The sequence below is a fragment of the Bidens hawaiensis genome, unplaced genomic scaffold (assembly GCF_021521415.1).
Source record: "Bidens hawaiensis isolate Kalapana, Puna unplaced genomic scaffold, B.hawaiensis_p1.1 tig00062975_1, whole genome shotgun sequence".
NCBI lineage: Eukaryota > Viridiplantae > Streptophyta > Magnoliopsida > Asterales > Asteraceae > Bidens > Bidens hawaiensis.
Genome location: NW_027501294.1, coordinates 24,510 through 47,764, shown reverse-complemented (window position 1 = coordinate 47,764; position 23,255 = coordinate 24,510). Strand labels below are relative to the sequence as shown.

Here is a 23,255-nt window from a genome sequence, read left to right as displayed (position 1 = left end):
AATAGGAGTTTTCCGTGATTATTCGACTTGTCATTAACATGTTTAACACGATCCTCGTTGGCATTGAGTCTTCCTAAGGCTTATTCGAAATTGAGGGTTTTCAAGTCAATAACTCTTTCTAAAAAGACAACTATATTTTTAGAACTCTTAGCCATGTTAGTAAAAAAAATTTCACTTGTCGGGATTCTTTGATTGTCGCACCAACTGAGCCGAACTTTGGGATTATACCAGATTGTCTCTCTACAAAAATCATCAATCAAATTGGTGTCCATCTTAATAGCCTCAAACTCGGTAATCATGGTTTGTAGGAGAGCATCCTTAACCCTCTCCACTCCTACATTACGGGTGTAAGGGTGTTGGCGCTCTCCAAATTTCCTTAACAGTATCGTACAGGGATACTTGGATGATTTGTTCTTCGGGAATAGATTGCAACAAATATGCAATCGCATCTCTATTCTGCACTTCATCTACATCAACTCTAGATGCTTGCTCAACGAATTGCCCAAACCATAGGTTACGGGTTGGGAAATCGACTTTGATCTGAATCTACCACGTGGTGTAGTTGTTCTTTCTCACACCCCGACTTAGGGCATAGGCGTATGACCAATAGTTGGTACCTGTTTTGTAAATATATCAGAGTTGCGGTTTGATTTAGCAGAAGTCTTTTAATATAAAATATTCATTTATAAAATGTTGGATTAAAATATCCTTTAAATGTTTACAAAACATTTTTGAGAAAATAAATTCTTTTCAACAGAAGTCTTAAATATAATATTATTATAATTGAAAACTCGGGTTTAAATACCTGTTTGATATTTCAAATACATTTCCTTAGAAAACATAATTCTTTATCATATTTTAATATAAAATATCTGAGCCATCAGATAGCATCTAATTACTAATTCTCCAAGGTGTCCCGAGTTATTTTATCGGTCATCTTAAATACTCGTCATTGATGTCGGCTGTGTTTCCATAGGCGAGCACGCGTATGGCCGACGTAACCTTCTAAATAGCCGTGAATCCTAGAGTCCCTCGATCGTCCGGTTTTTGCTTAAAGTAATAAAGCTCACGCTCCGAATCATTGGTGATGCGCATTAATAAATTTTAGACATCCGAAAGCGACGCCTAAAAGACTTCAAGTTCTTGTATCTCGGCGAGTCATTGAAGTAATCCGCCATCAACCAGTTGTTGGCTTTGATACGGTCTCGTTCGATATATGCTCTTTTTGAAACGGGGGGGGGGGGGGGTGTGGAGGAGAGCTAATAGAATTCATATAAGTTTCCGCAAGCACAATTGCACTCGTAACCGCCTCTTCCCCCGTGTCGTCTTCGGCTTGTCGGTCGGCCCCGAAAAATTGATTATATATAGAAGTAGGAGAATTCATTTAGGGTTTATAGGGAATTTGGTGTGAGTAAATATAGAGTAGAAAGAAAGATTTATAAATTTGGTTAGTGTTGATTGGGGATGAAGTTGTTTATAAATAAAACAATTTGTTAACAACGAATATATGACCGTTACATGGAACAACGGTTTTTTTTTAAATTTCATCCATTCTAGCGTTGTACACAAAACGCTAAACCAAATCAAACACCCCAAAATGCCTTGAGGGGGGGGGGGGGGTGCCCCTGGGCGTTATGGGCCAAAACGCCCACATCACGCCACCGCTACGGGTGGTTTTAGCCAAATCTTTCAGCTGCTGGAAATAATCTTCCAATGACGAACACACGTCGAGAGTGAAATTGGTGAACTTGTGTTCAAGGAGTTGTGCCCGGCCTGCCCTATTGGTGAGAAATATGTCCTAGGGAATTTATTCCATGCCTTTTGAGCGATTGAATCGGCTTCAAGAACCTGGAGCAAGATTTTCATAGAGATGTTCCGGAAAATCCATTAATTGTAGAATAATGGCATCGATCTCGGCCCAAAATTTGTAAGTCTCATCGGTTTTGGGCCGGAGGCGGGGTCTCATTGATGTGATTTGTGATTTTGTAACCCTTGGCATGGTGACTAAGTGATTTCTTCGTCATCCATGATCCGGATTTTTTGTTGTATATTTGTAACAGAATAAATAGGCTGAAGAGTCTTGGGATCAGGTTTTGGTGGGGTATCTTCGATGTCGCCGGGCATGACGAATCAGTGGCGATAAACAAAAATGACAGAAAAGAAAAATATGGTGGCTAGGATTAGATGAGGCTCGATATATACCATGAAAGTGATCATGATCGTAAACCTATATCACCTTAACTAATATAAAGATGCAACCAAATAATTATATAATAATACATTCTAACAGTGTCTCACGAGAATACATAAATAAATACATAAAAGATAATATGTGAAGTTTTGTTTAACATATGATTTACACAAAGTTCAAGGAGTCGATAGGATTAAGTTGGTTTAAAAGTCTTGTAGTCTTGTATGTTAATCTGGCTTGTTAGTTAGCATGAGGATAACTGATTTTTCATTTATAATGGATTTGTTTTTTTTTCTAAATATGAGTTAAGAACTAATATGCATTCACTGGATATTTTTATAAACCCTGTATATTTCAAGCCCAAACATTCTTGAAGAAACAGTTAAACTTATTTTGATATTTGCATCTTGTTGAATATAAAAGAGAACTGTTATTTATCTACCTAGAGGTCAAACTAATAAATTGTTGTCGGAAGATTTCAAGAATCAAACTGTAAATGTCGCGCAAATAATGTACAAATTAAGGATGAAACTTTTTGAGTGTATAGTTTATTTTACTTCATGGCTTATATAAGAGAGTTGTCTATTAGTTTAGTATTACTAAATTGACATAAGATAGATTTAATTTAGACATTTTGGAGTGTTATATCACAAATCTCCAATTACCCACCCGAGTCTTTGAGGATTTGTCATGTGAGTCTAAAAGGTTAGCAAACCGAGTTAGTTCTTAACATTCTTTAATATGTTTCAGTTAAGTTGCTTGATATATATGTTTAGGGTGTGTTAGCTTTATCGTTTTAGGTTGCGATTAATTTTATCATATTTTGCCCCCAATGAAAAAAATCCTGGAGCCGTTACTGATAGATGGTTACTTTAAAGCTGCGGTCTTGTGTTCTTGGATCCATACGAGATTAACAAACTGACAACCAACTTCACAAACCACTTTTATAATAAAGCCAAAAATTTGAATATTATTATAAAGTAAATTGTGATGTATAATGTTTAATTTACTATAATTACATCATGGTAAATTATATGTATTGGGTGACGGAACCAAACCCATTTATGAAACACCAAACCAAGGAAATCCAGACATGGAATGGCTGACGCCCCTATGCGTTGCATTTGGCTGAGGTCTTGGTTAAGTTTAAGTCCCACATGAAACATGCTTATGAGTTTACGCATAAAAACGTATACATAACATCTCAATTCAATCGATGCCTAGATTAGAACTATGTCACATGATTTGCCAACTTAAAAAAGGGACCTGATTAGTAATGTAAGGGTCTTAATTATAATAATAGACGTTGACTGTTCTTAGGGTTACCACCTACTATTCAAATAAATTTTTAAATTTAGGGAGGAGTTCAACATAACAAAATATATATAACTCAAATTAAAATGACAATTACATATTTTTCTAAGGTTATCTTTGACGCATACAATGACAATTAAAAATCCTGGCTGTGGTAACTATGAAAATTAACGAATGATTACATAATTGTTTTATAGTTTTTTATATAACAATTAATGATTGAACACCTTTTTTTTTTCCTTTTTAATTATATGACTTTGTTTTGGTTAGCTATAGGAGGCATCATCTAACCAACTTGCCTATTAAAGGGATGCCAAACCACAACATGCCAAATATCATTCCGGTAGCCAACGTGCTTTTCCTCTCAGGCGTCAATTCTCATGACGAGCTTCCACCATGCCCCCCTCTTGACAGGTAGGGCCCACTTCAAACTCACCGATCATATGCAACACAAATCACACATGTATTTCCTTTATATTTCTTTATCATTTATTTAAATATTAGTTAAACCAACTTAATCCATAACACACTGGTCTATATGCGGTGACGTGGCGATCACAATATTAAAGAGAATATTATTGAAAATAATATGCATGTAAATTAGCAGTTTCCTTTCTTATATTATGTGTATTTTTAGATAGGATTTGTGATGATTATTGACCACCGTATTATTTGCCTTGACTCTCTCAATCATCGTTCAAGGTTGTTGTAATTTGGCTTATTAAGCTATTGTAAATTGTGAATACAATATACTCTTAATCATTCAATCAATCTCTCATATGGTATCACAGCCTAAACACTCAAAAGAGTAATCCCGATCCTTGTCTTCCAATCTTTTTTTTCTTTTCTTCCAATTACCATGGTTCCATCCACAGTTGTACAAATCACTGCCTCTACCCACTTCGATGTTACTCTCACAAATGATAACTTCTCAGTTTGGCGTAAACATGTCTTCTCCACACTCATCGGCCTAGATCTGGTTCACTTTCTTACTAGAGACATACCGGCTCCTGCAAAGTTTCTTGATACAGAACAAAAAAAGCCCAACCCTGATTTTCATACATGGTTCCGACAAGATCAGGCCATCTGGCCGCCCTACTTGGCAGCTGCTCACCGACCATTCAGACCATGATCGCTTCTGCTGAAACCTCCCAACAGGCTTGGGAACTGCTCCTTACGAGCTATGCAAATACATCTCGATCCAAAGTTATTTCCTTAAAATCCAAACTAGCTTCGAACCCGAAAGGAAACCGCAATGTCACCGACTATCTACGTGACATGAAATCGATTGCCGATGAACTCGCTTTGGTGCAAGAACCGGTCAAGGATGAGGATCTAATGGTCCACATTTTATGTCAACTGGGTGATGAATTTAAAAACATGGCAACCTCACTTCGCCTACTCCACTCAAAAATTACCTTCCCGGAATTGTTTGAGAAGCTGGTAGATTATGAACGAGAACTCGTTCCACAACCGCCTACCATCACTACTGCCAACTACACTCACCGTCAATCCCGTTCCAATTTCAGATCTACACCCGATCGTCGTAATAATCAAGGAAACTTCCACAACAAACCTCTCGGCTTCAGTGGTCCAACAGTTCTAATAGTGGTACTCGCGAGACTCGCACTAATGTTTATTGTCAGTTTTGCCATTTTTCATGTCATGAGGCAAAAGAGTGTAGGAAGCTTGCTAAGTTTTTTTCGCGAAAATCAAGTTCAAACAGGAAGTTCCATGAACCCGAACAAGGCCTCACCTACTGCTAATGTTGCAACCTCATCTTACATGTTCGATACCGGTGCCTCAAATCATGTTGATCCGGATCGAACGTCTTTCCACTCCGTCTCCGAATATGCCGGACCCGATGAAATTGTCCTTGGCAATGGTAATACTCTAACCATCACTCACATTGGTCAATCTTATCTTCCAATGTCAAATGGTTCCCTTTCGTTAAAAGACGTTTTATGTGTTCCACATTTCAAAAATAAACTCATATCCGTTGCTAAGTTATGTAAGACTAACCATGTTTCGGTGGAATTTTTTCCCACCCATTTTTTTGTCAAGGATCTTCGCATAGGGGCACGCCTAATGCGGGGAGAGAACCACCTTGACGTCTACTATGCAAATATTCCTTCATCGCCTCAAATAAATGCGGTGTCCACCAAATCACCTCTTGATTGGCACCACAAACTTGGACACCCGTCTACTCGGATTTTCAAGAAAATAACCAAATTCTTAGTTTAAACTTTAATTTTTTCAACTTCCATTGTAATTCGTGTTCCATCAATAAAAGTCATAAAACTCCATTTGGCTCGAATTCGTTTACCACCACCAAACCATTGCAATTAATATATTCAGATGTTTGGGGACCGGTGGAAAAATCCATTGATGGTTTCACTTATTACGTGATCTTTGTCGATTTTCATACTAAGTACACTTGGTTATATCTAATGAAGCATAAATCCGATGTGTCCATTTTATTTCCTCAATTCAAAGTGCTTGTTGAAAAATATTTTCGAACACCCTTGATCTCACTTTTTAGTGATAATGGTGGCGAATATATTAGGTTGACCAAGTATCTTCAATCCCAACGAATTTCTCACTTCACCACCCCACCTCATACACCGGAACAAAATGGTGTTGCCGAACGCCGTCACCGACACATTGTAGAGACCGGCTTATCTCTACTTCACTTTGCAAGGCTTCCACTTACATTTTGGACGCATGCGTTCCAAACCGCAGTTTACCTAATCAATCGTTTACCTACCCCAATTCTTGATTTCAATACTCCGTACACTCTTCTTTACCATAAAAATCCAACTTACACCAAACTCAAACCTTTTGGATGTCTATGCTACCCATGGCTTCGGCCATACGCAAAATCCAAACTTCACCCTCGTTCCGAACGATGCATTTTTTTGGGCTACTCACCCTCCAAATCGGCCTACAAATGTTATGATGCTACAACCCACCGTGTATATCATTCACGCCATGTTGAGTTTGTGGAGACCCAGTTTCCACTTCATAACCAACAAGACTTCAATCTCCCTTCTGTGGATCAGTTTTTAACCATCCCTTCCTCTACATCTACTCCCACAACTCTCTGCCATACTACTTTCCCACACCAAAGACCCCATTCCCGTCATCCTATCCAGCCCATTACTACATCTAAGCCCATTAGCTCACTTGATGCCATACCCACTCACCCTCCCACTCACCCTCCCATGGCCCAATCACCTTCACCATCCTCCTCCTCTTACTCCAGCCCATTATCACAAACCTCCAGTCCACAACACACTCCCATTTCACAAACCGACCCTACTGCCGCACCTATTTCCCCTCAATCATCTCAGCCATCCACTCCATCATCTCCCCCAACGGACCAATCATCAACCAACACCTCGTCTGTTTCTCCCTCACCAAATCACTCAAACACCATCCCTTCAGGTCGTTCTCGTCAACGCAAACCAAACCCAAAATATTTTAACTCCAAGTTTGTTAATACCACCACACTTCATTCGATTCCACCATCAGTTGAACCCACCACCCACACCCAGGCCATGAAAGATCCTGAATGGCGTAAAGCAATGGACATTGAATTCAATGCTCTTCTTAAAAACGCTACGTGGGAACTTGTTCCTCCTTCGCATCACAGTCCAATTGGATGCAAGTGGGTGTTTCATGTAAAGAGACGCCCGGATGGATGTATCGACAAATATAAAGCTCGTCTCGTTGCTAAGGGATTTCTCCAAGAATATGGTAGAGATTATTTTGAAACTTTTAGTCCGGTGACTAAACCCGTAACAATTCGTACAGTTCTTACCATTGCATTATCCCAAAATTGGACTTTACGACAACTCGATGTCAATAATGCCTTTTTACATGGCACTTTGGATGAAGAGGTGTACATGTCCCAACCACCCGGATATGTCCACCCGGATTTCCCAACTATATTTGTCGTCTTAGAAAGTCTCTTTATGGTCTCAAACAAGCACCTCGTGCTTGGTATTTGGAACTTACTAAGTTCCTTTTACAAATTGGGTTTAAAAAGTCTTTGGCCGATCCATCCTTGTTCATCTATAATCACGGGGGCATTGTTTGCTATTTCCTAGTCTATGTTGATGATATTGTCATCACTGGAAATACAAATTCTTTTGTCACCCAAGTCATTAGTGCATTATCTAACAAGTTCTCCATCAAAGATCTTGGTATGTTGCATCACTTTCTTGGGATAGAAGTCATTCCCACTGTTAATGGCCTCTTTTTATCTCAACATGCTCATATTCAGAATTTGCTAACAAAGTTCCGAATGAATGGTGCGAAATCCGTGGCCACACCACTTAGCTCCACCGAGACACTAGCTCTTGTAGACGGCTCGTCAAAAATTGATCCTACACCATATCGACAACTTGTAGGTTCTCTTCAATACCTTGCGTTTACAAGACCCGACGTGTCTTTCGCTGTTAACAGGCTATCACAATACATGCATGCTCCCACCGAACTTCATTGGCAAGCATTAAAACGAGTCCTTCGGTATCTCAAAGGTACAATCCATCATGGCTTGTTTCTGAACCGTGGCTCTCGGCTTGATCTTCAGGCCTTCACCGACTCTGATTGGGGTGGTATCGCAGATGGGGGGAGATCCACTACTGCATACATCATCTATCTAGGGTCAAACATCATCTCATGGCGTTCATCACGCCAAAAGTCTGTCTCTCGTTCCTCCACCGAAGCCGAGTATAAGGCATTAGCAAATGGTGCGGCTGAACTATCTTGGGTCCAAAACCTACTGTTGGAACTTGGTTTCTCTATGCCTAATCACCTACACTTTTTTGTGACAATGCGGGGGCTACATATTTGTGTGCAAATCCGGTCTACCATTCGCGTATGAAACATGTGGCACTAGACTATCATTTTGTTCGCGAGAAAATTGCAAATGGATCATTACGTGTCCAACACATCCACTCTGAAGATCAACTAGCCGATGTCCTAACAAAACCTCTAGGTCGTGGCCCGTTTCTTCGTTTAAGATCCAAGATTGGAGTATCCGATGGCTCCTCCATCTTGCGAGGGCATATTAAAGAGAATATTATTGAAAATAATATGCATGTAAATTAGCAGTTTCCTTTCTTATATTATGTGTATTTTTAGATAGGATTTGTGATGATTATTGACCACCGTATTATTTGCCTTGACTCTCTCAATCATCGGTCAAGGTTGTTGTAATTTGGCTTATTTAAGCTATTGTAAATCGTGAATACAATATACTCTTAATCATTCAATCAATCTCTCATACACAACACACGTTCTAAAAGGCTTGACTTGGTGAAATGGGGAAATGCTCACATGAACACCAGTTTTGGAATAATATGAAAAAAGTCAATGATCTAGAGGAATTGTTTTAAATTAAGTACTTGTAATTTGTTGATGCAGTTCTTTCAAGGAACCTACCACGTTTGAAAACCTTATAAAGAGGAAACACCATCATCGATCATTCGATGTCAACTCTCGCTTCTCTCTCTAATATCCACCATGACCCAAATGAATACCTTTGTTACCATTTTCTTATTGACACTTGTAGTGCAAACACAATCCCATCAATTTTCAAAAAAGCTTTCAGCAAAATCATTGGGTTTAAAGAAAGAAAAACTAACTCACCTTCACTTTTACTTTCATGACATAATGAGCAGCAGTCAACCTACTGTCGTCCGAGTGGCACAGGCCGCTGTGACCAACACCTCCAAGACCGCGTTTGGAGCGACGGCTATAGTCGATGACCCGTTGACAACGGGCCCTGAGCTAACCTCCAAAATCGTGGGAAGACAACAAGGGATAGCTGCATCTGATGACTTGAATGTCTCAGGGTTTTTAATGGTCTTTAATTATATTTTTACCGACGGTAAATACAATGGTAGTAGTTTGAGTGTCTTAGGGAGGTTTCAAGGGAATTTGGTGGTGTGAGAGATGCCAATCGTGGGAGGGACCGGGCTTTTCCGGTTTGCGCGTGGTTACGTGGTTACGCACTCGTAAAGACTCATTTCTACAATGCTAGCAATGGTGATGGAACCTTTGAGTTCAATGCTTACGTCTTTCACTACTGATTATCGTCTTCCAATGGCGACTGAAAGTTCAATAAGCTTCTTTGTATGTGTTGTTTCTGTATGAGCAAATAATACGTGTATTTTTATTTTTTTTAAATAGCATATCCTTGTTTTCCGGTAATAAAAAAACATTCAAACGATTACAATGTAATGACAAGTAAACGGGCAACAAGTTACGTTGCAACCCTCTTTTGGATATAGCAAACCTAATCTTACTAAAAACAAAGTTTTGATTCTTAGGATGCGAAGAATTACTACGCACAACCCGTTGAACCATGTTCAGAAAGTCCACGGCCTTTGGGGCTAAGAAACCAAATGTATTAAAAGCAAAAGGGATAAACACATGTTGATTATCTAAACAAGTTTACTCGTGTTTAGCAACCTTACCTGATGCCGCCCTCACCACAACCTGACCTGCCACGAACCCGGTGTCCCTAAGCCCAACAAGAGGGGGGCACCCCCGTGAGTCCACACAAGCATGTTTCCCTTTTACCCACCCAAAAATAAGAACATCGATTGGTCGCAATATAGAACTTCCTTCAAGTGAAACAAATACGTGTATTAAAAAGAAACAAATATGCAAGTGATACCCATTTATTATATCTACTTTAATCTGTTAGACTTAATTGGATCGAACAACACGAAAAAAACACATAAATTTGTGTTAGTTTATCACGAAATTTTCAATATTATTAAGAGCGAAAATAACATCATATTGAATAAACCTTACCTCTCTCTTTATACTAACTTTAAACCGTTTCATACTCCAGCTCTAATTATTAACAATAGTCAAACATTAAACTTAATCTCTTAACTCTAATAATTATATCCTAACAATAAATTAATAACGTAATTATATATATATATATATATATTAAAAGAGAACATTGTCAATCAAAAACGTGCATTGTTGGTTGTACTTTCTGTTTTCTTGGTTGTAAAGGGAGTTTAAAGAGCTGTACAGGTTGCTACTAAATTTGTATGTCTTCAGCATGTTACACACGTGGTCTGCCACATATTCTTTCCGACACACACGTATGCAGGCAAACCCCTCTCTGTGTATATTTATTACTTTCAGCAATTGAAGGGTTTCTCTCTCCATCTTCCATCTCTTCCGATCTCTATCTTCATCTCTTTCGATGTCGTCGTTGCCGGCTTCCAAAAGCTTCCATTTTGGAAGCCTAGGTGGCGGAACAAAGATGGTTTTTTTTACTGTCTTCGGGTTCCATTTGGGAGCCCAAATGACGTTGGTAGTGGTCTCGGGTAAGCGGTTGATTGGGATGGTCATTGGTGTCCTTAATTCTGCCCTTTTTTTACTTCGATTGTTTGTTATAAAGGCTAGGTTAATGAACTTGGCTTCATCTAGCCTTCAAAGTTGTCTAGATTCACTTTTCTTTGTGCTATGATGATAAAAAAAATCCGGATTTGCAACAGTGGGGTTTGAGGTTATGATGATTGTCGAGGTCTGAACCTCTTCAGATAGATTGATCGTTTTTACATCTTTGATGCGGTGCTTTGATTACGTGTTGAAATGATGAGACTGTACTTTTTTTGTGGCGGTTTTCGGATGTTTATGTGGTTTCAAACCGATCTAAGCACATTTGATGTGGTTCGTTGCTGCTCCATTCTTGGAGCCCAAATGGTTATAATTGGAAGCTTGGTTGTCCTTTAGTGGTTATAATTGGTCTGCTTATGTTTGTACATTGTGTTTCACCATGACGCTCCGTTATTTGCTTATGTTTGTACGTTGTGTTTCGCTATGACGCTCCGTTATTTGCAACGGTAACATGTGTTGCGACCATAACGAAGATCTTCGCCTTCCTTTTTCACTGTTTAACTTTAAACTGCTTTCATTTTTCAAAGCTATGATGTTCCAGATTGAGAAAGCCATGATGATGAAAATTGATACGTTTGACTCTTGGGTCTTGATAGCATCTATGGTTTCACAACCCTCGCAACGGGGGGGGGGGGGCGAAATACTAGTTTATTATCTAATCTTTATCTTTTATTATTTTATTTGATTCACCATTTCTGATTCTCGGTTTTTTATACTTAACTTCATTATTAATACAATAAATCAAGACTATATTCATGATAATTTTCTTCTAAAAGGATTAATTTAGTATTCCCATGTCACCCCAACCCAAGCGCAGTTTTCTTATAACACCAACCAAAACAAACCTCGATAAGGGTATGTGGAGTACCTTCGGGGTGGGTTCAGGTTGATCTTGGAACCGCCGGGAACACCACCCCGTGTTGGTCTTGGAACTGTCGAAAACACCACCCCGTCTAAACATGTGCTACACTCATTTTTTCACTTTATGTCAAGGTTTTAAAAGTTGTTAGGCGGACCTTAAGTGCTGAATTGAGAAGTTGGATGTACTCAGGGATTACTCGGAAATGCTAAATATACATAAAGAAATTAATTTTTGGATATTATATATGTTAAATATCATAATTTTTACTAATATTTATTAAAAATAAGTGAGTATCCATATAAATAAGAGAAATATATTTTAAAATACTAAATTATTCAAAAATTTTCTAATTATTAATTAAAAAAAGTGATATTATTTTTTTAATATTATAGAACTATGAATTATATTTTGTTTTTAAGTTAAAATCAGCCCAAGACCGACTAGATGTTATTATTGTTGTGGTTGATCAATTTTGATCGATTCTTAGTAACTAGGCGGACGCTAAAGAAAGTCGCCTCAACGCCATACCTTGTAGCGAGTATTCGGGGAGTACTCGGCCTTGTAGACCTACTTTTACGACATCGCATCATGTTCAAATTCAATATTAAAATTCAATCCATCTTCAACTCCTACAAACATACTCTGATTTTAACTACAACAATTTACTAGCCTATGGCGTCATATTCCCAGCGAAACCAAACAAAGCATCTACGAATTCAAATACTCCGGCATGGCGGTGTAAGCTCTGGGTTCGTCTTAATCAACGAGAACAAAAATGGCGATTTGACACAAGGTACAAATTACATCGTGTTTACTAAATGTTTTGATAGAATTTGTGAGATAAATTGATAAAATATATGCCACATGGTTGTTTGTCGGGTGGAAAGAAATACAAGGAAACTTCCAGGAAGGTTAATTAATAATTACAATGAAACCAATTAAAAAACGATAAATATAACATAAGACAATTTTAGTAAAATATAAGTATATAAAATCGTCTGGCATAGATTAAATATATGCCACATGATTGGCATTGTCTAACTTATGAAAGATTAAATATATGGCATTGTCAAAGGGCATGTTTGAGATTCCTTATTTACACTTTTTATACCTTATATAAGTTAAAATCAGCACAAGTTAATTGATTCTTAGTAACTAGAGAACACTAAAGAAACTCGTCTCAACGTCATACCTTGGTAGTGAGTATTTGGGGAATACTCGTCCTTGTAGACCTACTTTTACGACATTAGATTATGCTCAAATTCAATCTTAAAACCCAAACACCCCCTAATTTCATAGATTAAATATATGCCACATGATTGACATTGTCTAACTTATGCCACATGATCACGAGAACCAAAAAAAAAGCGAATCGAATACAATTTTCTAACTTATGAAAGATGTCAACTTTAAAAGAATATATACCCCAAATATAAATTATAAGTCTATGCTTGTTTCAGTTTCTTTAAAAAACATTCTAACTATACCATGATAAATTTAATCCGATTAATCACGTAGTATAAAAAATATGATGTAGGTCCTATAGACGGATCAAACAACAACAACAACTAGTCTACTTGGATCAATCTCAACACTAGCTAACGGAAATCACTAGTGAGGAACCAAGATCTCAAATCTTGTTTGGTTGTTTATTTACCCGAAAGGGAAAGGAAGAGTAGGAGAGGGAGAGAGTTGGTAGATGGATAAGATAATACTTGCAAAAAGGTTATGTTTGCATGAGAGATATACACTATTTATAGTGTATATTCTCACACACCATTCTACCATTATAACGGCCCAATGGGCTTTGTTTACATGGCCTCGGGCCCAAACATACAAAAGAAATAAACCGACAAGCTAACTAATATATACGTTTACAGTATCAGTAAATACAAAAGACTAATATACAAAACGGGACCCTACAATCTCCATATAGTCTTTAGTATTTACTCCGTTAGCTCTCTTCTTTAGTCGAAGCCTTCTTGACAGTCGTATAGTTGATTGTCAATAAGATAGCGTACGAACTTGTTGAACTTCTCAACTGTGTGATTTGTGTTGTCGCGATGGACGTCATCAATAGTTCACAGTGGTGAGTTGTAAGCTTTAACAAGTCTTATTTGCTGAGAGCAACGGGCTCATGCTCATCAAAGAATCGGAGATAGTGTATCTCCTTGCAGTGTATCACCGCTTCGCTAGTTTCACTGCTAAACTCCCAATAAATAAAGTTCTTGAACAAGTTGGGGAGAAATTGTTCGCCATGGTAGATTGGTCTCCCCTCCTTGTGAGTCTTGTACCGTCACATCCTTTTCTTCTTGCCGGTGGCGGGATCGATCTTTGTTGGATGACAAAAGGCCTTACCCTTGTTGAGCTTGAAGTTAGGGTAATCCTTCTTCCACTGCTTGCTCATAAACCTCTTTGTGACATTTGTCAATTCTTATTCGTATTCGTATTCGTATTTGTATTCGTTAAACCAACCCGTTGTGTCATTTCAATAAATTCATATTTGCCGTTTATCATTTAATATTAATTACGATGATTTATAGTTACTATTCGTTTATTGTCTATCTGTGTAGTTTAAATAACGAATCTCCGAGCTATACAAGTTTATTAAATAAACAATCTCCAAACTATACAGGTATAAAACGTAAACAATCCCAAGATAATATAATATACCAAGTTTTGTTTAAGTTATATATAGTTATAAAGTTCAAGGTTTAATATGCAAATAAAGTTTAAAAAAATAAAACATAAGAATATCCAAGGATGAAAGGTTTAAAGTGTAAATTGGATTTAAATTATAATATAATATTAATTATAACCATCCCAGCCGCCCCCACCCCCTTCTCTTCCTCGATTTTCCGGCGGGTCCCTCTGGCAACGAAGAAACTTTTCCGGCGAACATTAAAAACATCCAAAACGCCACCCTTAATCAAATTTTAATGATATAAACCCGTTGCACCATAACTTTAATGATTAATCAAGACCAATTACGCGTAATAACACCCCAACGGCCGGATTCCAACCCGGAACCGCGGGATCATATTAAAATATCAATAACTCGAATTAACCTTCAAACGGTCCAATTTCAACTATAAATAACACCCTAATCTCTTTCTAAATGTGCTACAAACATAGAATTGTAACCACAAACTACCTAATATCACTAATTGTTCATCCAAATTACGTTCTGGACAACTCACCGTTCATCCACTTCCCGACATCGTACAAGGTAATTGTTTGATGGATTTCTATTGTTTTGATCCGTCTAATAAAACCCTAACCTAAATCAATCAAATCTGGAATGGATTAAGATAATTGAAACCCTAGGGTTAGGGTGAAGAAGATGAAGTTGGGTTTCTGTTTATAATTAATTGATTTCCATCTTAAACTATAAAAGTTGTTTGGTCCAGTGATTGTGTATGCTTTGTATGGTCATGGAGACCTGGGTTCGAACGCGGGTCACTGCGGATCCAACTTTTTATTTTTTAAAAACTATTTTTATTAGTTATAAATAAATTAAATATATATTTATAAATCATACAAAATAAATAAAAATTAGTTTATAGTTAAATAAAAGCTGTTTTATTTTCCGTTAGCGTTTTCGTTCAAGAATCAACTTTTACAAACCCGAACCGCTCGTTAAAACTCGTTAAATAATTATATAAAATGATATATATAATGTCGTTGTAACTTCATAAACTCTAAACCGACAAACGCTTATACTAAAATAATAAATACCGGTAACGACAAATCCCGTAAACATTAACATTAATCTTATTAGTAATATTATAATAATAAATCGTTTAAATCCATTAAAATTAAGTATTAATATACTTTAAAATATGTAACAATAACAATATATATATATATAAGAAAACGTATGAACATTAAAACTGACATATTATTCCATAAAACTAGTTCGTAATTCTCTTGTTTTTATTATTTTAACTTGTGAGATTCGATCGTTCGTTTCATATAACGCGCTTATTATATTACTTCCAAGTTAACATCCAACCTCAAAGTTGAGTTTCTCACACCCCATTTTTACCTTTTTAACTATTTTGGGGGTAGCATAGTAGCATATATATCCTATCAACTTTACAATTTCGTTTATTCATTATTACAAACTATAATTCGTTACATGGACTTATGTGTTTATTTGCTTACTTGCTCAAGGATTACGTGCTCATGGTTTCCTCGTTAAGTATGATCATACGCCCCCCTATGCACTCAGGACCTCGATGTTATAAGTGGAATAGGGACCCCCGATCCGAGTACATTTGGCTGTTACCAAATGGAAAAGACATTGCTTGCGCTATTACTACACTAAGTCTCATGGAATTGTATGGTTTTTATGTATTTGTATCAAACTTGTGTGAACTCACCAACTATTCAATTAGTTGACTTTATTTTATATATATATATATATATTACAGGTACCTTCATTAGAGGATGAAATGATGAAGATATTAGAATTTAGGTTACTTCAATAACAAACAAAGAAGACATGTGTTTATTTCTTTCCTTTGTATTTTCTTTATTGAACAACTTGTGAACTTGAGATTTGAATGAATTAATGATATTTTTGTCACGAAATAGTGTCACATGTGTTTTGAGCAATCTGTACGTCACACCGGGCTTATTCCTCTTTCGCCAGGGTGTTACATTGTTAAACCAACCCTTGAGCTGCTTCTCTGTCACATAATGGCCCACAATCTTCCTGAAAAAATTCATGTCGATATGAAAGAGTTTATGCATGTTTGTGATATGCATATATGTGAGATCTCCATTAGCTCGACGGACAACCCACGTCGCTATGCTTGGATTCCATTTGCGGAACACGATCAGTGAGTCATCCAAGTATGGATACAGTCGATTTCTCACGCTAGCTCAGTTAACGACAGTGTGCAGTTTCTTCCTTTTACGCCTTGAAGCTTGAGTTTGAATAGAAGATGCCACCGCAGATTCATCACGAACCATAGTATTCGGGTTCGGAAAATAGTTGATTCCATCATCACCGTCATCATTATTTTAATATTCCACAGCTTCTTGAACAAGTGGGCTGGTATTTGCAAAAGAAGAAATATTAAAGATGGAGGCTATTTCAGCCTCAACAGCAGCGTCAGCGTCCCTCTTTCGTTGAGCCTCATCTGGCGGTCCTTGTTGACTTGCCTTACTTTTACCAGCGGCATCATTACCGCCACTGTCATCATCATCATTACCGCTATCATCACATGGTTCATCGAAGCTATCAAATGGATCTTCATCATCATTGTCATCATCCTTGTCCTCCACATCATCATCATCATCATCAGAGTCACCATCATCCGACTCATCGTCATCCTCATTATCCCCGTCATCACCATCACCTTCTTGAATCAAAGGTCGTTGTACATCTGGAGTAATCACAGAAGTAGCAGGAGCACTCACTTGTGCAACTGGTGTAGTTGCAACAAGTGCAGAAGTCATTGCACTCACCTGCCTAGTAGTAGTGGCAGTAGTAGCAATAATTTCAGTGCTTGTGAGTATTCCAACAACCAATGGCTCCCCCATAGTCGTACTCACACCAGCACCACTTCTACCAGCTTCCTTGATCAGAACACTTGGGATGATTCCATGAAATCTGCCTTGAGCTTTTACCCTCTCGACATCAGCAACAAGTCTGGCAAGAGCAGATCTTATTCTTATGTTAGGCTCAGTCATTTGCTTATTACCTTTTAGGAATCCCCTATAAGTGTCCGTCAGGTGAGTCCTCAGATTTTCAACATCTTCATTAGTCAACCGCATTACCTCCAAAATAACAATGTAATGGTTGTAGGAATCCCCTAGCTGCTCAATCATTGGACACAGCCTCACACTCTCACCCATCAGTGTGTCCACGTCCCTAGAAGAAATGGACCCACCCTTCAAACAGTTGACTCTTGAACTAAGGCCTTCAAACTTGATCATCGCCTTGTCAATAGCTGGGTCTAACTCCCTCCTCAGATTGTTTGCAAAGTTGGAGGAGGAAGGTAGATAAGTTTCTAGACCATAAACTCTTGATTGAGCCGCTCAATCTCATCGTGTTGTTCAGCGTTCCTCAATGAGTTTTGATTGATTAACTATTGTTGACTTGTGACTCTTTTCTGTAAGGTATCATTACACTCTCGTTGGCACACAATCAAAGCTCTATCCAGCTCTCGGTTCTCCTCCAATTAAACCATTTTTAAAGAAAGAGCATCCTGCTGTCTTGTCACATGCTCATTGATAGCTTGTTGATATTTGACGAACTTGATCAACAGAAGCTCTCATTTTGCACGGTTCTCATTTTCTTCCTCAAGTGCTCTAATCCTATCGAGAATAGGATCCCGAAATTTGTCGCTAGACAGGGGTACGACTGCTATGATTGGGCTTTTGATGGTGGAGGGAGGTTTAGTTGAGAAGGTTGATTGTGGAGATGTTTGGATGGGTATGATTGTGGTTTGGGTTGGAACGGATGTATTAATGTCTAAGGGTAGGCTTATAGGTTTGGTAGTGGTTTCTAAGGTTTATGTGGTGGTTTATGAGTGAATGGATGATGTAAAGGTAGAAGTCCAAAAGAATGAACCCCTAATCGGTGAGGTGAATTTGTATGTGGGTGAGGTTAAAAGTGAGGTAATACAAGGTGGTGATAGGGTTTGTTGGATAGGTTCGTTTAAGCTTGGGTGGTTGTGGGAAGGTTTTCTAGAAAGGAGGGCATGGGTTCATCTAACCTAGAAGGTGAGGTTTCCGGTGGTGTAACTGGTTCGTCTCTAAGGCTTCTAGGTTTAGTAGACTTTGATTTTGATTTGGATTTAGATTTGGGTTTGGGTTGGGATTGTGGTTGAGATTGTGGTTGTTATTTGGTTTGGGCTTTGGTGAACTTAATTTGTTTATCTTTAAGTCTTTCTAATGTTTGGGCTAGTTTGGTGGGTGATGCAATGTGAGGGTCAGCTAAGGTGGTGGTTGGTGATGTAATAGGTAGTGTAATGGGTGGTGGTTGTGTGGCAGCTAAGGATTCAGATAACATAGAGGAAATAGAAGGAAATATTACCTTTACGATTGACATCTTTGCAGGAGCTAACTTCTTGGAGCCCTTCACCCGCTTCAAACGTTTTAGAGGGCGCTCGGGCTCCTCTACGTCAGCAGCATGCTCCTCAGCGTGTGTCTTTGATGATTCACCGGTCTTATGTTTCCTTTTGTCATGCAACTTCTTCGTCTGGTGCTCACCTTCAATGTCAGGCTCTACCTCAGTAGCCTCAGGTTCCTCATGTTCTTCCTCCTCCTCAACGTTATCAATATCATGACCATCATCGTCGTCATCATCCACACTATATTTTTCTTCCTCAACCTCAGTCTCGTCACTCTTAGGTTAGATCTCAAAAAATTGACTGAACTTAACCCCAGGATACGGACCCTTGTATTTGTACACACTCCTCCCCCGTCGGTTCAACCGTAGCTTTGAATGCAGTCTGTCTTACCATCTTTGCATGATGAGGCTCAGATGGTTCAAAAACTTCTCCTTCTTCTGGATATACAGGTCTTGGATTGCTGGGTAATAGATCATCCAGAATCAGTTGCATGAAGCGAGGATACATCATCCTTGGCTTCTTGGCAAGCACATTGGATTTCATGTGCTTGAAGAACAACATAGAGTAGTTTTACTTCCTTTGGTGTGTCAAGCATAGCATAATACCCACCCAATCTACACTCAACTTGTCGAACCATCCCTTTTGTGATAAAAGGTGTCACACCCAACCTACGGCGGAACATGCCGGGGCGCGACATTGATTGTATCATAGCTTAGAAGATACTAAGTAAAATACACGTGTCAATATCTAAATTATTCATTCATATATATTAAGATTCAAAAGCAAAAACATTGTCTCAAGAGAAATACCATTACATTTAAATATTCGAAACATAGATAACTTAAAATAAAAGTATTCTTCATTCATCAAGCAACCTAAGGTCTCATCTAACTTCCAATACTTTATTCATCCGATAAAGCTACCTGCGTCATGCGTGAAAATATATATTTTTGTCAACATAAAGTAGTAAACCACAGTTTTTGAGTATATATAATAATAAAAAGGACAATTCCATGCAATAATCGTACATTACTACAACTGGTTAACAATAAATAAAAGTTGTCTCTTCAACCGAATCACATAGATAAGGGTTTACTTCGACGGCGTATGGTCATACTAATGAGGATGAGGATGAGGATGAGGTACCAACCAACATAAAATAAACACATAGTCATATTCGCACATAAAAACTAATCGAGCAATCTAAATTATGCATATAGAGGAATTGCTAGTGAAAACAATAAGTTGATTTTGAATGCATAACGCCCCCAAAATTGTAAAGCGGTAAAAAAGGGGATATGAATTTACTTACCTTAACAAGTGATTAAGTGAGGACGAGATAATAAAAGAAAAGGCTATGATGAAAACGGTCAAGCTCCTCGAGATTTGCCGACAATTAATCCTAGTTGTTAACGATAAAGTGAGTTAAATTTAGTCATAACGAAATATTAAGATTTATGGCGGGTTCCGATGTGGTTAAAAATATTGAAAGTTACATTATCGTTAAAGGTTATTATTATATATGTAAATGTTATTATTATTATTATTATTATTATTTATTTATTTTTGCTTCCCTTATAAAAATAGGTATTTTATAAAGTGATATTGAAGTTGTAAAAGCTAAGACGAAAAGGGAGTCTTTATAATGAACAGAAAAATTTATTAAACGAGTTGTCATCACGCACACACACATACACACATATATATATGTGTGTGTGTGTGTGCGTGCGCGCGTGCGTGTGTGTGTGTGATAACACACACACATAATAATAAGAAGAAGAAGAACATTTACACATATAATAATAACCTTTAACGATAATGTAACTTTCAATATTTTTAACCACATCGTAAACCACCATAACCATAAATCTTAATATTTCGTTATGACTAAATTTAACTCATTTTATTGTTAACAACTAGGATTAATTGTCGGCAAATCTCGAGGAGCCTGATCGTTTTCCATCCTAGCCTTTTCTTTTATTATCTCGTCCTCACTTAATCACTTGTTAAGGTAAGTAAATTCACATCCCCCTTTTTACCGCTTTACAATTTTGGGGGCGTTATGCATTCAAAATCAACTTATTGTTTTCACTAGCAATTCCGCTATATGCATAATTGAAATTGCTCGATTATTTGTTATGTGCGAATATGACTATGTGTTTATTTTATGTTGGTTGGTACCTCATCCTCATCCTCATTAGTATGATCATACGCCGTCGAAGTAAACCCTTATCTATGTGATTCGGTTGAAAAGACAACTTTTATTTATTGTTAACTAGTTGTAGTAATGTACGATTGTTACATGGAATTGTCCTTTTTATTATTATATATACTCAAAAACTGTGGTTTACTTGCTCAACTTTATGTTGACAAAAATATATATTTTCACGTATGACGCGGGTAGCTTTATCGATGAATCAAGTATTGGAAGTTAGATGAGACCTTAGGCTGCTTGATTAATGAAGAACACTTTTATTTTAAGTTATTTATGTTTTGAATATTTAAATGTAACTGTATTTCTCTTGAGGTAATGTTTTTGCTTTTGAATCTTAATATATATGAGTGAATAATTTAGATATTGACACTTGTATTTTACTTAGTGTCTTCTAAGCTATGATACCATCAATGTCGCGCCCCAGCATGTTCCACCGTAGGTTGGGGTGTGACAGATTGGTATCACAGCCGAAGGCTATAAGATAGATGGTTAGACGTAATGACCTAGTAGCATGCTTAGGGTCCCTATACATGTTCCTATACGTGCACCCTACTTGTTTAAATTTTTGTACATAGCTTAGAATATTTATATTGTTCACCATATACAATTGTACACAAAATCACACACCTAATCCGAGGCTATACCTCACTCTCAAAATTGTTTTCAAATCTTTATGACTTTTTTTAAAAAATGGAAAATTCCTTAAGAAATCCCGCCTTTTCACTCCCCTCTCCTTGAGGATGATTCGTGGGACGGATATGTAGTAACTGTAAGAGGGACGCACTTGTTTACCGAACCCTTGACACCAAGGCTTGCGAGCCTAAGGAAGTGTAATGCGTATAAATCTCAATCAACCGCGAGACCCGGTTGCCTTCCTGGAGTGTTCGGTAAGGGTGTGAAACTTATTAAGCCAAAGCATATCACACCAAATGAAATCGAATCTACTACCCTCATTGTATCAAATGTGGTCTTGTGACGATCACACTCTTAAATTTATAACCGAATTCACAGTGATTCGTGGCTAAACTCGGTTTTTCCCGTATTGTGTTTTATTGAACTGATGGATGAAGTATGTAAATACGGGGTGATTCCCGAATTACTTCGACCGTCTACCTCAACACCCCCTCAATTTGATTTTAAATGATTTTATTTAGGTTTTCAATGTTTTTCATTTTGTTGGGAGGATCCATAGTGATTCATGAAGCCCTAACCAACGAATGAACCCATTTATATTTTATGTTATGTTTTCTCAATGTTTAAAATGATAACACTTCTATAATCAAATATTCACAGGTGTTGGAAATTCTTAACCTCAAACACAATCCCAACCTCAAACTACTATTATAATACACGAGTACCAATTTACATCCAATACTTATTTACTGAATCACTTTTGAATCAAGATTTATTGATTCGATCTATTCTTACACTTAGAAATATTTTTCATCCACATAATTAGATACAAATTCCGCATTTATTGAGACTTGACTATCACGAGTCAACCAAACAATTTACACTCTATTATTGTGTTGATTTACATCTATTTATTTTATCACATTACTAAAAAATCAACAACATTATTGCATAATTTAATAATCGAATGGCTCCCTCATACTCATGGTATCACACACATAAACTATTTTCAAGTATTCAACCAGAGATTTTTTTTTTAAATTTGTTAAAACTTATCAATTTATCAAATTTGGATAAAACTCATTCATCCAAAAATCATCCGATTAATTCTCAATATAGACTCTAACTTGTCCTTAAGTTAAGAGTAAACGCTAGCTCAACACATTTCAAAATTCAATTTTTCTTAATAGTTCATTTCTGGTTTACCCAACTCATCAACTCATTTCTTAAAAATCGTGTCATTATTAATCATAAAAGGTTTTAAGCAAGAAATCCTTGTACAAAAAATAATCAACAGTTCCTCTATGGTCACTCGCATAGTAACTTCAATTCAAAATGTTGAAAGCAATCAAACCCAATCTTGTGCGTTAAGCTAATTTTTGAAAATATTGACTCATTTACCCTCTACTTATCCTCACCACCAACATTGGCTAACATCGTTAAGCTATACTATTCATCGACAACCCACCCCAATCTTAGTGTCTTAAACGAGAAGATTTTATGTCAGATTCATCG

General features: G+C 37.3%; 1 pseudogene; it reads left to right on the top strand.

Annotated features, from left to right (window-relative positions):
* Positions 1 to 8,986: 8,986 nt before the first annotated feature.
* On the top strand, positions 8,987 to 9,678 carry LOC143603833 (dirigent protein 11 pseudogene; annotated as a pseudogene).
* The last annotated feature ends 13,577 nt before the right edge of the window (positions 9,679 to 23,255 follow it).